At 34.4% G+C, this 16,886-nt stretch overlaps 1 protein-coding gene across 19 annotated transcripts in view; it reads left to right on the forward strand.

Annotated features, from left to right (window-relative positions):
• The window catches only part of BNC2 (basonuclin zinc finger protein 2), a 406,556-nt gene that overhangs the window by 247,142 nt on the left and 142,528 nt on the right, over positions 1-16,886 (forward strand). The window lies entirely within an intron of this gene.

The following is a 16,886-nucleotide window of genomic DNA, read 5'->3' on the forward strand; positions in this document are numbered from 1 at the left end:
GAAACAGTACTGTATATATGTATGCCCAGTTAGAATTCTACCACTCCTACTTTACTTTTTTCTCAAGAGGGCTGCATCTGAGTATTAAATGAGCACAGGTTTAATTTTACAGTGAAAATTATAGCCTCTTATTTACAGGATATGTTCAAACACAAAATATTAAAGCGTGTTTGCTGCCAACACTGTGGTTATTCAGATTATGTTTCAGTGAAAATCATATTGAATTGTGCTTTCGGAGGCCCTGATCTATTTATGGTTTGCCCAAGTGGAACATACTAATTGTCCACATAGTATAGAAAGCAGCCATCTTACAAAACTACAAGGTATTCTGCAGAATGCTGATTTTGTTCTCTAGTGTTTTTGGTTTTGTTTTGTTTTTCTGTTTTGGTACTAACGCCAGGTTTCATGAAAAGCAGAATTTGTGGTCATCTGTTTAGGGGTTCCTGTTCTTGAATTACTTGAAATACATTCTATTTTCTAGGTGTAGGCTTCTTATAAATCAAGGTTCTGTGTGTGGGAGAGGTGAGTGATATGTGCCATGAAATTTTATTGACGCGTCTCCCCCCCCGCCCCATCATTCTTCATGGACGGCCAAAGCTGGTTTGTGTGTTTATGATTATCCAGGCATTCAATAATATACTTACTTGTTCTACTTTACTTCTGTGGAAGAAATGGAAGTGCTGCATTGTAAGAAAATGCTCTTTAAATCATCAAGGAGAAATTTCAGATATGTGAAAATGTTGCACATATTTTAATGTATTTGCCTATTGTTTGTGATATCTAGCTATCAACCAGGGTTCTTTAACAGTCCAACCATTTCATTCCTTTCTAGAGTTGGAAAGCATTTTGGGAGGATTTTTTCAGCTTGTGCAGGGAATTCAAATTGACTTCCTCAAATTATTTTTTACCTTTACCGAAAGACGCATTAAAGGAACCGTTCGTTTTGGAGGTGTAAGAAGGGCGTGAACATGTTTTGTCATGAAGTGCTGGTTCCTTACATCCTTCCTTAGCAGCCATTGCTGTGCCTTGTAGCAAGGAAAAGGGAATATTTCATTTCTTTTTCTTTCCATTTGATCTTAAGAAAGTTATAAATCACTATAGTACATGAAATTATGATTTAACCTTTCAAATTAATTGAATAATTAAATTATATTCTCAGTCACTTTGCCTTGAAAATTCAATTAGGAGGGAGCAGGCAGTGTATTTATTATTTATTTAATTTTATCCTTCACAACTTCTGACGCTGTGTTTTCCAAGTGGTAGACTCTTACTGAACAAAGATAAACAGCATACATTTTAAAGGTGCTACTCTTTATGTTCAGTTATATTTATAGAGTGTGGATAGATGTTGCAGAGGCTGAAGTTTTACCATATAGCTGTTCCTGAGATATATTTATTATGTTTCCTTTGAGTTAACGTATTCATATTAAAGCCACAACTTATGTGATATTTTCAGTAGCACTTGGATCAAGGAAGAAACAGGACAACTGCAAAAAACTGACTTTAAGAAACTAATATTGAAAAACACATTTATTGGCCTCTGGCTTTTTAAAAAAACAAGAAGCATGTTATTTCATTGGCAGATAGATGCAGTAGGTATTGCCTGAGGATATATGCATTACCTGTGACAAAGCAAATGCCTGCCTCTTGAACTATGATACCAACGTCCGTATGTCTTTTCTTTGGTTTTAGACACAGTTTTCTGTAAGTTGCCTTTGGGAGGAGAGAGACTATAGTGGTGGAATGGAAAGTATCTTTTATGTAATGCCTGAGACACCTAAGGTCAGAATGTTGCTAATGTTGTTTCTGAGAAAGAGCTATGTGGCTTTAGGAGAATGCACTTCTTCCTGGTGTACCTGAGATGCCTCTTGCCTATAATGTGAGTCTATTCTGCCCCAGCCAAGATTCCTGAGAATGCTTACTTCATGTCACTGTTTTATCTGAAGTTGAGTGATTAGGCAGTGATTTCTATACAGCAACTTGCATATTTTCTCAGTAAACATGTGGTATTCTTATGTGAATTTTATCATTTTCATTTTCAGAGAGCTTGTACTTCGAATTTGTGGATAATACTCAGTGTAGACAGACATTTTTAGCAACTTCATCCTTGAAATATATTTTTTTTAATTCACCAAGTGTTGCAAAAGTTATATCCTCTTGAAAGCTTTATCTGCTTTCACTTCTTCCCAGTATGCCAATACTTTGAAATATGAGTTTAATGAAAATTACATGTTGGTATCCTCTTAGTAGTCTAGCAGATTTCAATTTCTTAGAAAGTTGTTATGTAACCAAAAATTTGACAGCTAAATATAAAGTGTCTAGAAAGTGAAGTGAATAGTAACAGATTTTACTTCATTTCTGTCAATTATCTGTGCTATTATTAATATTACAGTATATGGTTCTTGTTCTCTGCAGGTGTTCATAGTGAGCTGCTTTCATCAGGGGGCAAGTGTGCTGATACTGAAAATCAAATTATTGGTTTGGAATCTTTATAATTATTTAATGAAGAGATTCCAGGAGATCTCAAAATACATGTTCAAGTCCCCAAACCTAGAGGGGACACAATAGGAAATCAAGGCATAGAATAAAAGCATATCATCTTTATGTTATAAATTATGGTATTTAAAATTACAACTAGCTTTGTACAAATAGAAGCAGATTTATTCTGTACACTATGATTACTTGGAAAAGTGACATGAAAGTGCATGCTGATAATGCTTGTGCTTTCTAGGGTATAAAATAAATATCTAAATTTCTGTGTATTTGTGTCCATATACAGAGCTAAAGGACACTTTTGCATTTAATAATGCATTCCTTTAGAATTGCTGTAGCTTTTCATAATTTCATAAAACATTCCTATTGTAACCTACATCAAAAGGGCAGCCAGGGTTTTCTGTGTCTGACTATACATACGCATTATAAAAAAGTGAGTCTACTGTAATTACCAGTTTGCAGAGCAAATTCCTGCAGGGTTTGTACTCTCCCCATTAGTAAAAGAGATAAGTTGAAATGTATTAAAATTTCACTGTACAACTGGGAGTTTTTGTTCACAGTAAATGTGTTAATGTTTCTTCATTGCTTGACTGTTTGTGTTTAAATTTAGGCAGCATGCCCATCAGGGACAAAATTATAGGATAAAGCTATGTATAAAAGAAAATCCTTTAGAGAGCACCAATGAGGTTCTTTTTAAAAATAAGCAGTAACATATAATAGTACGTGGCTGAAGCCAGAGAGAAAAAGTTTTATCTGTCTATTTCAGAATTATTGGAATTTTTCTTTCCCTTGTGTAAAAGTTAAGAGGACTGAGATTATGTCAATAATGAATATACTTTGATGTAAAAACATCTTTTATTCAGTGTTACTCCTATAAAAAAGAAAAATAAGCGATTCCTTCTTGTTGTCCTTATGATGAAGAAGAACTAATAGCATTTTGAGCAAGAGGTGATGTATCACATTTAGAAAAGAAATTCTTTCTTCTTAAGAATTCTAATTACAGCCTGTTATATTTTGGGGGCATTTTTTCTCTGCTTTTCTTTGTTCCCACGGACTCAGTAAATACTGTTGTTCACATAGATAGGCTTTCATTTAAAAAAATTAATCTGCAGCCACTGTCACCTAGTGTGACTATGTAATGAAATTCACAAATACAGGATAAAGGTTTCTATTTCTCTTCGATCTAGACAGGGCAGAAGTTCTAGCTGTGTGTAAACACAAGCTCTATAAGCTTTGGGCAGGGAATGGACACTCCTGTCTATTTTAAATGTTGAAAACCTGTTACAGTTTTTACTGTTTACCTTTTGTAGTTTCTTCTTCCTGCTTTTCCATAAGTTAAGGCAAAAGTCTTTGCTAATGTCTGTATGCTGTCCCAAACGTCTCTGCAAATTTTGCAGACCTCACACAGCAGACCTATAAGACAAACCATGGAAAGAAGGAAAAACAAAATACAAATCTTTATTTTAAAATCATTTCTGGTCATCAGGTTTTGTAATTTTCCTGGTGCTCGTGTACGTAGAGATGTGACAGTGTCTGTGAGTGTGTGTGTGTCTGGTTGTTTGGATCGTGCATTTAAGAACCTATAGGGAAATGTTAAAATTCCCTGAAATATTTCCTGCTGTGTATTAACTTTCCTTAAGAGAATGTATTTTTCCCCTTCAAAAGGTTGATTCACATGTGCCCAAAAGGGTGTGTTTGTGTTTAATTCTTCTTTCTCTACACTATTCTTTAAAAAGTGAAATTTTAACTGATGGACCCTGAAGTCCTTCAGAGCCATTACTTTCTTTTGGCTAATTTGTGGAAAGGCACCATATGAAAATTGGATTTTTGATCTGATGGAGTGATTTCTAGAGTTCTTATGAACCATTTATAGTCTATCAAGTAAATCCTTCTTAGTTCACGGATTATTGACCCAATGGACCATATTAGCTGCTTCGAAGCGGTTATAGCCCATTATGTTGATTCGGCTGACACACGTGTGAACCCAGCCCACATGCCCGCTGTGGCATTAACAATGTTCTGGAAGTCTTCTTTTTTTTCCTCCCACAAGGCTTTTTATTTATATCTTAATTTCAGGAGTTAGCTGAAAGTTGTGACAACCATTGTATAGGTCTCTCAATTTTCTTAATGATGTTGAAGCATTTGTTAGCAGCTAGATGGTCACTTCCTCACTGATTTTCTCTATAAATATGTCTTTGTCTTTTAAACCAACTAATCCTTAAAAGAAAAAAAGAGAATAATGTTTTTTCAATACTCTAGGGCACATTTTGCCCTCAGATGCTGTCTGGATTCCCTATAAATTTGTGGGATTTCCCTGTGCATCTGAATTTAACCCTTTGAATGTGGGAAAACCACCTTTTAGAAGAAATGATTACATTGTGTGTATGTTTTTAAAAAATGTATTACCTGAGAGGTTTCACTTGAGAAATTCCAGTGGCTCTATCCACTAGTAAAATCATGATATGCCTTCAGTGATTTATATGAAGCACTAATGAAGCCAGTCCAGTGCTCAGCACAGACCCCTGGAGAATCTGTGACCCTACATAAATAACGCATAAGGGGGCATGTAGACTGTTCATCATATCATTATTATTATTTGCAGTGGGTATGATTCCTGAGGTGATGCCTGTTCTTGGGCAAAGAAACGTATTTTTTCACAATCAGGTATAATTATGATGCACAGTTATATGTACAATGGAAGGTATTAAAATATCTGCTGAAATATGCTACCAATAGGCAACACAGACAGGTTTAAGTAAGATGCTATAAAATAAACCATGTGTTCTTGGTAATACTGTGCCTCACTTTTTTCAGATTTTAACGTTTCTTAGTGTAACCATTTAAAGAATCCATGTATTATTCTATTTAGCTTTCCCAACCTTTTATTTAAAATTCACTTCGTTTCTAGAAAATTCTAGGACCAATTGTAAACTTCTTACTTAGCAATTGCTGCCACTTTTTCAAGTTACTTAAAGCCTCATCTGTCCCTTTCCCTTTCTAAGTTTCCTCCACCAGCTCTTAAAGAATCTTAAACTCCAATTAGAATTGAAAAAAAATCTGAGGAAATCTCACTAAAGAGCAGGGCAGCAAGAAGGATTATTTAACTCCTGACCTCTCATACCCTGGCAGAGTGAAGAGAGCTCAGGATTACTAGCTGTGTCCGTTTAGGAACATATGGGAGCCTCATTTTCTGCTGCTGGAAAGATCCCTAATTTCAGAGACTTTTGATGATTAAATAAGAGAATATTTCAAGTATTATGCAAGCTTTGTAGTACTGTGCAAATGAGGGATATTAGTAGTTTCACAGAAGCTACCTCAGTTGGCCTTGGTGATCAGAGATATCATTTGAAATTATAAATTCTAAAATGCAACAGCTTTTCTCCCTTGCTGCCTCACTGGGATAAATTATTTTCACAAACCTAGAGGAATCTCGTTAGCTTAAAGGTCACCCATCTTGTGTTCTTGTATGGTAAATGGATTGATTTCTGTGCTCTGGCATTTGAAATAATGTAGCTGGTTCCTTTTAGAGGATAAAGACTTAGAGGAACTTCTTTCCTTAATGGGGTCCTTCCCATGCTGTCTGGGAAGGAGCGGCATTATTGATTTAGGATGATGTCTTACACTTAGCACAACTTGGGGCAATTGTAGGGTCACTTCTGTACCTTTCTGCTTGGTCACCACAGTATTTGGATCACTGTGTTTTTCTGAAGTTGCTTCAAAAACATCAGTACTTCAACTTGATCTTGTCTTGTTTCTTGCTTAATGAGAAATAGCTTTTTTGTAAAGTGTGTAAAGGTTTGTAAATCTTCTTGCATTTCATTATAAATAACTTCCTTATTAATGTCTTCCCTATCATATTATATTAGTAATTGTTTTCATGAATGCCATAGAGAAATGTAATCATATTATCACCTTTCAAATTGCATTAGTGAAAATGAATAAAAAGTATATCAATGGAATACAAAATTGCTGACTCAACATTAAGGTGAAATGAGATGAATATTACTTAGCAGGCATATGATATCAGATGTATTCTGGCTCTTTATAGAAAGTTATGTATTCTTGTAAATGTATACTGAGCCAGTTAAAATTCAGTTTGTTTTTTTTTAAACAATGAGCTGCTCCCTTATTTTAAAATACATGATAGGTATGTTCAAGGAAAGGTTATTTCCTTTCTAGTTTGTTATCACAGTTGCCTAAGTAGTCTCTCCAATTTATAAGCATACAGGCAATAAAAGGGGTATTTTAATTGTTCACTGTGAGATTAGGAAAGAAAATGTTTCTGCCCAAATAAATGTCTGTTCATTTCCTGTTTCTCTAATATTGCTAATTGCCTAACAAGATAGCTTATATTACCATAGGCTTAATTTAATTGAGGGGGAAAAATAACACATGTTCTCCAAAGCTTGAATGTGCTTTGATGCCATAGAAGCATGAGTATTTTCCTTATATAATTGGCTATATCCCGCTGTTGATTTTTACTCTGAACTCCTAAATTATTTAAATGGGGTCTTCCTCGTGTCAATTGATAGTAGGTTGTGATGGTAAGGTAATGACTAGAGCTGCTCATTGGATCCATGTCTGTGACAATTTATGTACCTACGTGAACATCTCTTTCTCCCTGGTTATGTTTATATATTCCCATTCATGTATAAACAAATACTCAGAAGTTTATGGTTTTCCTTCTTTGCCCTCCCTCTACCCCAAACCAAATTCATTTCTTGACTTTTACTGAAGTGTTTTTTTTTTCCCTCACAGTAGACTGAAGATTGTTTTTGGTAGTTTTCCTAACAGAATTCACCATTGTAAATTTTTAATAAATTCTTTTTTAGAGATTTTTAGCATTTTGATATTAGAATAATGAGTACTGTAACCGAGAGTTTGGTTTTTTGGCCCAGAATTTGTTGAAAGATGCCCTGGATTTTCCTCATAGAAAAACGGCAGTGGATTTAGAAAATTATTGGCATTTTTAAGATAGATATATTACTTTAAATGTTTTCTAAGTAAAAGGGTTTTTCAAATTTATGCAGCAGTGAAAGTCCCTTCTTTGTTCACTCTCTACTTCTTCCTTCATTCAGCCTTTGTGTACTGAGGACCTACTAGGTGAAAAGCAGCTATTATGCTATACAGTGTCTCTTGTGGACTGATGTCTTATGGAATTACATGGTTTAACCATCACTAAAAGAAAGTAGGTAGTGCATTAGGATGTTGTCTTTTAAGAGAAACTAAAATAGAGGTTCTGAATCTCCTGATTTTTAGCAGTAAAGGTGTTCAAAGGCCACTTTTTCTCAGTAAATGACTATTTCATTTATTTTTTATTGATTTTTAATTTTTTTAAACATAACAGATGAAAACATTCTTACCATATAATCATTCTGTTCTACATATACAATCAGTGATTTACAATATCATCACATAGTTGTATATTCATCATCATGATCATTTCTTAGACCATTTGTATCAGTTCAGAAAAGAAATTAAAAGGAAACAGAAGAAAATTCATACATACCATACCCCTTACCCCTCCTTTTCATTGATCATTAGCATTTCAATTTACTAAATTTATTTTAACATTTGTTCCCCCTATTATTTATTTTTAATCCATATGTTTTACTCATCTGTTGAAAAGGTAGCTAAAAGGAGCATTAGACACAAGGTTTTCACAATCACGTGGTCACATTGTGAAAGCTATATCATTCATTATCCAATCATCTTCAAGAAACATGGCTGCTGGAACATAGCTCTACATTTTCAGGCAGTTCCCTCCCTCCTCTCCATTACACCTTAACTAAAAAAGGTGATATCTGTTTAATGCATAAGAATAACTTCCAGGATAACTTCTCGACTCTGTTTGGAATCCTCAACCATTGACACTTTATTTTGTCTCATTTCACTCTTCTCCCTTTTGGTCGAGAAGGTCTTCTCAATCCCTTGATGCTGAGTCCCAGCTCATTCTAGGATTTCTGTCCCACGTTGCCAGGAAGGCCCACACCCCTGGGAGTCATGTCCCATGTAGAGAGGGGGAGGGCAGTGAGTTTGCTTGTCATGTTGGCTGAGAGAGGCCACATCTGCGCAACAGAAGAGGTTCTCTTGGGGGTGAACCTCTAATTTTAATTTTAAAATTTTAAGTAGGCCTAATTTTAAGTAGGCCTAGCCTATCCTTTGTGGGGTTAAGTTTCATATGAACAACCCCCCAAGATTGAGGGCCCATACCATTGCTTTGGTTGTCCCCACTGCTTGTGAGAATATCAAGAATTCTCCACTTGGGGAAGCTGAATTTTCCCCTTTTTTCACCATTTCCTCAGGGGACTTTGCAAATACTTTTTATTCACTGTTCAAATCACTCTGGGATTTTTCGGGGTGTCACTCTGGCCAAACCTACAAAATCTCATGCCCTACCCAAAGTTCCATGTACTTACGATGTTCAATTAAGCTGTCCACATAAGTTATATTAGGAACTGCACTAGTCAAAATATATAAATTTTGTACTGAATAAGCATTTTTTGCTTTAGTCTCATGCATAAGTTAAACTTTTAAAATATGAATTACCATCTATTTTCAACACCCTGCAGTATTGACATTCCTTTGTTCTTCCTCACGCAAAAGCATTTTTAAGTTTGTACGTTTAGCCACTATCATTATACACTCTAGGCATTCCTAGATTATACCACCTCAGTCTTTATCATAGTACCTTCTGATTTCCTTTGTGCCCCCAGGCCTCCCTATTTCATTTATTTTTCATGTATTTATTGCTAAGGGGGTGTATCTCCTAGGTTAGTCAAGAGGACTCATATAGCAGTAATTATTTTTCTCATGGTGTTTCTTAATGTTTGGATATCTTTGAATTGCCCAGCTTTCCACTTTGCCTATATTGTCCTCTTTTAGACCAATGGCATCTGGCTTTTTTAGTGATTCTGTACTAACTCATGCGTGTCAAATTCTCTGTCTTAAGAAAGTATCCTTTCTCTTGAAAGAAAAACCAAGAAATTCCAGCACACACAGATACAATAAAATGTTGATTTTTTCAGGTTTTCATTTATTCACCTGACATTAAAAACAATTAGACAGATATAAGGATCCTTTTGTTGAAAAGCTAATTAATTTTTTACTTTCCTATTTACATCACTACCAAAGAAGAAGCATATGTTTGCTGTAATTTTGCATTGTGTGAATTTTTGAATGGATTTTGTTGAACAGACACAATTACTTCATAGTTTTTCATTTGCTGTCATTGGTATCATATAGTGAGTAGTGGGATTTACATTGCAATTTAACACTCGTGAGCTTTCAACTTTTATATCAAGCCTTTTAATCATAGATAATCACTTCTTGTGAACTCTGTGAACGTTGCCCCATTAAAACTCAGATTTACATGTTTCTTCATATATATATATATATATATATATAGAAAACATATCTATCTTACTAAGACTCTAGATTTACAGCGATATTTTCATGGTCAGGGTTGCATGGGTTTTTAACATAGTTATAAAGTTGTATTTGTAGAATATTGAAACAACTTGGGTTCTTTGATCAAGGCTCTACTTCTGTCCAACTAGCATCTTCTTGACTCATTTTGCCTCATTTTGTTATGTGGTTGTCAGACCTTATGGTTCTGGAGATGGGGTAAAACTTTCTTTTCACTGTCTATGAGCAATGTAATCAAGTAAAAGTAAATTTCTCATACTTTTATCTAGTTTGTGTCTTTAGAAAGTTAGTAGTTGTCTGTCAAAATTTAGAATTTTTTTGTTCAAGCTGCGTTGTGACTTGGCCAAATTTACGATCTTGATATTTTCTAAAAAGGCAGTAGTATCTAGATTTTTCAAGTCTTAGCCTGTACTCAAATACCATATCTTGAAGTTAACTGTTTATCAATTAATTGTACATATCAGCCATGTTAGAACAGAAGGGAAAAATTTGTCCTGGAAATTATACAATGAGAAGTTTCTTAACTCAATCACCATTATTCTCTAGGGTCTGTTTCAGAGTTTGTGCCCACATTTAAAGTACTATCTTGGTTCTCATACACAAGATGTGTAGAGGTGTGTGGAAGTCCTTCTGTTTACCATGTATTTGGCCATGTGCACGGTCATTCTCTTTATCCACAACACTTGGCACTATTGCTTTGAAATTTCCTTATTGTGTTCTGTGGCAGTCCTGAAATAATCGGCTTCCAGTTTTGCTAGATAACTTCCTATTCTAGATTTTATTTATTAGTTAGTTTGTTTGTTTACTTACTTAACTTACTTGCTTGTTTACTTACTTATTTTGGAGGGTACATGGTCCAAATATTGAACCCAGGTTTCCTGCATGGCAGGTAAGCATTCTACCACTCAACCACCTGTGCACCTCTCTAGATTTATTTTAAGATAGATAGATATAGTTGGAGAACAATTTTCCTACCCAGTAAAAAGGTTCATTTGTCTTTTGACACAACGTATAGCTTTCTTTCTAGGATGTGTGTATATGTTCAGAGGTGAATAACAAACACAAAAAGGTGATGAATCAATAAGATTAATTATATCGTAGACTACTTTGTGCCTCATGGAGAGTATGCAATTCTTACATATTTATGATAACTATGTGTGACTTTCAAAACAGAATGAATCATTTAGCCAATTAATTTGTACACCTAGATTGTACCAACTAAGAAAATGGTGTGGCAGAATGCATGCTACATTAAAGGTGACCTTTTTCTATAATTAAATGTTAAATACAGGTTATATGCTTCACTGTTAAACATTTTTAAATGTTTCAAGTACATTTCATAACCCAAGTTGTTAGTCTTGGTGTCCTTCTTGGAACTTAACAAGGAAAAAGTGGATTTCAGAAAGGTTTTTAGTTATATAAGGAAGATTTGTCAGAATTAACGAACACCTGAAGGGAGCTCCCAGTGAGAGTTTGTTTTTTATTGTTTTTTTTTTTTTTTGATGGAAAGACAAAGCACAGAACTGAAATGAGTTCTATTTATTTATTCATTTATTTTGTTGTTCTCTTACTAAGATTTTTCTTCAGAATATGTTTTGTGCTTCTATTTGTCCCATGGCCTTATTTTGCCTTTTGTTTTATTGTGTCGAATAACTTGGGCAAATATTCCCAAACTAGGAACAGCTAATAGGAGAGTTATTAATTAATGAATTAACCTATTAACTTAATTGAGTGGTTAATTAAGTTATTCTTAGGTGAGGTTAACTAAATATTAGCTAAAGCAACAATTTGTGCTTTCCTGAGAAATAACATTTTGTGAAAAGATTGATACGTTCACCTACACCTGCAGAGTTAAGTCAGCTATTAGGATAATAAAGCTTAATAAGAGACTTCGCTTTTAGCAGTAACAGAATCTTCTATTTGAATATGGCCTTGGAACTCATCCAGAACTTTCAAATGCACTTTTATTTAACATTAAAACATAAAAATGTTGCCAACAGAACCTTGATTAATTCTTTTACTAAATTGTCCTGCTTCATGTATTTCAAATATGAGTATTTATAATTATTTACAATTTACTTATTTGAACGTGAATATTTATGATTTATTTTATTGTATGTCCTATTCTTTTTCCTCTAACTAATGGAAATAAACCGGTCAGTAATTGGGGGATTTGACTTACTGCCCACTGTGTTAGTTAAGAGCCATGTAACACTCTTATTTATAAACATTTTGAATGTCAGTAATAAAGCAGGAGTAGTAATCCTGGTCATGTGTACACTCAAGGCTTATACTGTGGATAATACGGCCTTATATATGTCAAAGTGTTAATTTATTCATTATGATCAAATATGTGTTCAGCGTTTACAAAGTGTTAGAAGAACATATTATACATTGTGAAAAGTTACACAAATATAAGGGAGCACTATTTGTGGCCATAAATAGTTATTGTGCTTTTACTATTGCAGCACAGTGCCATGTATTTTACATTCATTATTTCATATAAGTCTTTTGATATTATTGTGACCAAGATATTACCATCATTTTACCGACGAGGAAAGGGGCTTTGAGAATCACTGATTATTCAGTGTGCCTTTTGAGCACCCATTATATGCCAGTATACATTGTAAACCAAACAGATATGCTCCCTTGCCCTCATGTAGCTTAAATTCCAGAGGGTCAGACTGTCATTAAACAATCACATGAATAATTATAATATTCACAACAGGTGATAAGTACTATTTGCAGAAAGAACCATTGTGATACTGGAGACTAATAGGGACCTTGCTTTGACAGGGGACAGGGGAAACGTCTGTGAGAATTGGAAGTAATATTTTAATTGAAATCCAAAGGACGAGCAGGGCTTTATAATACGTGGTAGAGATGGTTAGGTGGATAGATGGAGAGCATTCCCTGGAGCCAACAGCGAGGGTTCTGCAGTGTAACCAATGATTGGCATCCATTATTTTTGCTCTAGTAGGAAGGGACTGACGGGAGGGTAAAAATAACCCCAGTAAAGCAAATACCGTTCAAAAGGGCTTTAAGAAAGAGAGACCCATTATTTTGGTGTGGGGAGAAAGGGGGATGGTAGATTAATTATGAGCCTGTTTAAACCAAGTTGAATTAGGGTAGGAAGAATGAGAGTAGAAGGCTGAAAAGACAGGGATGGATCATTTTTGGAGAAAACGGAATGTCAGTGACAGCTCTGTCCATGACCACCCGTGAATAGAATTATAATTATAATGGAATTATAACCCAAGATTCTCAGTCAGCAGGGAGGCTAGCTCAGGCAGACCTGGGTTTGAGTCCTGAATCTGTGACTTTCTTTTTCAGTTCTTGGGTTCTCATCTCAAACCCACTCACTGCCTGCTACCCCCGACTGTCAAGTCCTTGAGCACGAGGACTGTGCCATCCAATATCTAACTACTTAGCCAACAGTGCCCGCCTCGAAAGTGATGTTTTCTGCCTAGCGATAGTGTTCAAAGCTGTAGGAGGGAAGGAAATTGCCGAGTTAAAGAATGAAGAGCCTGACGTGGGAAGCAGCTGTATGTATGTACATTGGACAACATGGTGAGAAACTGCTGCCAGCAAAGCTAGTATAGTCAGTGTCTGTGTAGCCCAGGGAAGAAGAAGAGGTAATGCCGTCAGCTGAATTATCAGGGTCTGGATGGACATGGAAACTACAAAAAGTGACCTGATGTGACTGAATGCATTGCCTCTTGAAAAGAGGAGTTTCAGGAAAGTGTGGGGCAGAATCCAGATTACAAAACTGAAATGTAGGTGGTCATAAGGAACTAGAAGTATTGGGTGTTGGGTACATAGATTTTCCCAAAAAAACCATAGTAAAGATAAGCAGAAGAATGGACTACTCTGAAAAAGTTGCCGACTTAAGTATATTTATTGCTATTTATTGTTACTGGGGAGCTGGGTGAGAATGGATCATTTTAATAATTGAGAAAAGAGTTCCAGGGGGGTACTGTTAATGAGATGCAGGGTCCTCAGGGAGTTGACAGGGAAAGTTTGAGAGACCCTGCCAGCCATATCCTTGTTTGGAGGTATGAATCCCCATACTGGTCCCTGCTTTCATAGGTAAGAACCACCTGACTAAAATGCCTGTTCTATTTTTGGTGTCCTCTTCATCCTCATCTCTGGAATAGCATTTGATTGAAGAAATAAAGGGTGTACCTATTTGTGCTTACTTTCCACATACCTGATGGCTATAATTATTTTTCACTTCAGAATTTTTGTTTTCTTCTCTGAGTTTGTATAAATTAAATTCCTTAAGACTTTTAAATTTGATTTTAAATGCTTGTAGTTCAGATAATTTAATACATACGGCTTGGTATTATTCAGAGTGCCCAGCAAATATTCAAATATTTGCTGGATGAAGGAAGACACGATTGAGCGCACGAAAATGAGTTTATCCATTTCTGCCCTTCCTCGCTCTCTCCTTGGAAAGCGTATACATTTTTGAGGCATAACTAGCTTTGATAGTTTTATGAAATAATTTATTTTTTAAAGTGTAGATGAGTTGGCAAGTGATCACATTGGTTCTATTTTACTGTGAATAAATAGTATGTCAAAATTTTTTGCTGCTTCAAAAATGTTATTTAGAATAAAACTTCCGTTGAAGCTACAATAGTCTTACTCAAAATATTTATTTAAACCATATTGTTTAAATATGTATAATTCTCGTAAGGAACAATTGTCATTTATATAAGTCTGAATTTAAAACAAATAGATCTGCTGGAATTCATAGAAATACAAAATGGGTATTCCAGTGTTTAAATGTTTATATACAAAAGGCATTGAGGTGTTCCAGGGTTTGTATATTTAGGTACAAAAAGAATTGAATTCTTAGAAACTGATGATGGCCTGAAAAGTATAATTCCCAAATGTACCAGATGTATAAAGTCATTTAAGAAGATAAAATATTTGAATCATAAGCTAATTGAATGGATGTTTCAACTAGAGAACAAATAAATACACATAAAAAGAAAGCAAAGTTTCTTCATTTGTTCTGGTCCTGAATATAGTTATAATTAATGTTGATGAAATGTGCTTTAAACATGGTGCAAAATGAGACAATTTTTATGAAACAATAAAGTTTTATCCAATTAATGATTTAAAGTATGCATACTTTTATGTAAAAATAAAAATGTTATCCTTAATAGATGATCTCTTTTTATTGGGCATCCATTATTTTTGGTAATTCAAGGTGGTATTTTGTTAACATTTATGAAAGTCTATTTTATTGAACTTCAAACTACACAAAAGTTTTAATGTCAACACAGTTGCCATATCTAAATTTATAATTGGATAGTTTGTAAAGTACCTTGTTTTAATAGAAACATTTATCCTCTAAGCAGTCTTTTGTTGTCATTATAGAGCTATCATATTGTGAGTTAACTAAAGAACATGTTATTTAAAGAAATTCATACTTAACCTGGGAAAATCTGATACATTGCTGTACCAGAAAACTATAGAAATTGAAATAAAAACTTATAGGAGTTTCCCGTTATAACCTAAAATTACATAGATTATTCTTGCTCAGTCAGCATGTCTTTTTGGAGTCCTTATTTCTTATTACTAATACCTTTAATAACTAATTTGTGTAGCAGCATTTTACAACTTGGCTAATGCATAATTGGACCATTGACATTGAAAGAGAGACCCTGAAATGACAGGCAGATTTTACAATTGAGTATTTCTTTAGAGGTAACAGCAGAGAAAATTAGGGATGTGTATGAAGTAAAAAATGAGTCAACAGTAAGGACCCCAACATCAGAAACCTATTTGGGACCCATAGATTTGATATTCCTTAATGAAAGAGAAATTCTTTGAAATTTGCCTGATCCAAAGCATAGGAAACAATACAAGCCAGTTCCCTCTTATTCTGGCCCAAACATACTAACAATGTGTAAAATACTGTCTTTTGCTACTGGTACAATTTGTACAAAAATCCAAGTGATTCCAGGAATATGAATGTCTAGAGCTGTGTAGTGAGTGAAATTTTTAAACGTAGAACTGCTATTTCAGGTATCCCTGTGGCTAGCCCTCCCACCCCAAGACCAGTAATCATTGATTCCCTCTAAATCAGTAAAGAGATCTTTTCCTGGCAGTTCAGACAGTTACAGTAGATTGTTAATCTGTGAATGATCACACTAAGTCTCTTCTGTCTTCAGAATTTCCATGCAAATTAGAAGTAAATGCATGAGATAAATTTATTAACTGTGGTCTAGGAACACAGGTCAGTGTTAGCACAATGCTTAAGAATGGGATTTTATCCATAAAAAGTTATACTCCATTTATGCTAATTTTCTGTGGATTCATTTTATAATATAAGCTAGTGAAGTGATTTTTAAAAGTACTTGTAAGGAAATGAAAGATTTTTTAAGAATGTTTTTCAATTTTTTAAGATTAAATTTCAGAAATATAAATGCTCACATAAGTGGGTTATTTTGCTGTTTTACTTTAGATCTAAACACAAAATTTAAATTTGTTTCCATACATCACTGTCAAACATATATAGGAAGAGTGGTTTTGTTTTGTTTTGTTTTGTTTTGTTTCAAAAATGGGACAAAATGGAAGTAATATATATCAAGGGATAAAAAGGCAAGAAACTGAAAAGTGGTAAATAACAAAAGTATGGTGGGTCTTATTGGGCCAGTGAAATTTTCTTTTAAAATGTATCTGAAAGATAAACAAAGCCTTTAAATGAAGTTCAGCAGGAGAAAAGTAATATTTGAATAGTATTTATATGCCACTTTTTCCTTTATACTGTCCTTCATTAACACTTTGACAAACATTTCACTTAAACCTTATCATGATAGTGTGTGAGAGTTTTTTGCATTATTTCCAAGTGGATAAGCTTAAATAGGAATATATATTAACAGCAATACCTTATTTTTCTTTTGGATGCCTGGCATTCCAAATCCAGCATCTTGTAGCATATGTAATCTTTA

The sequence above is a fragment of the Tamandua tetradactyla genome, chromosome 2 (genome assembly GCF_023851605.1).
Source record: "Tamandua tetradactyla isolate mTamTet1 chromosome 2, mTamTet1.pri, whole genome shotgun sequence".
NCBI classification, from domain to species: Eukaryota; Metazoa; Chordata; class Mammalia; order Pilosa; family Myrmecophagidae; genus Tamandua; species Tamandua tetradactyla.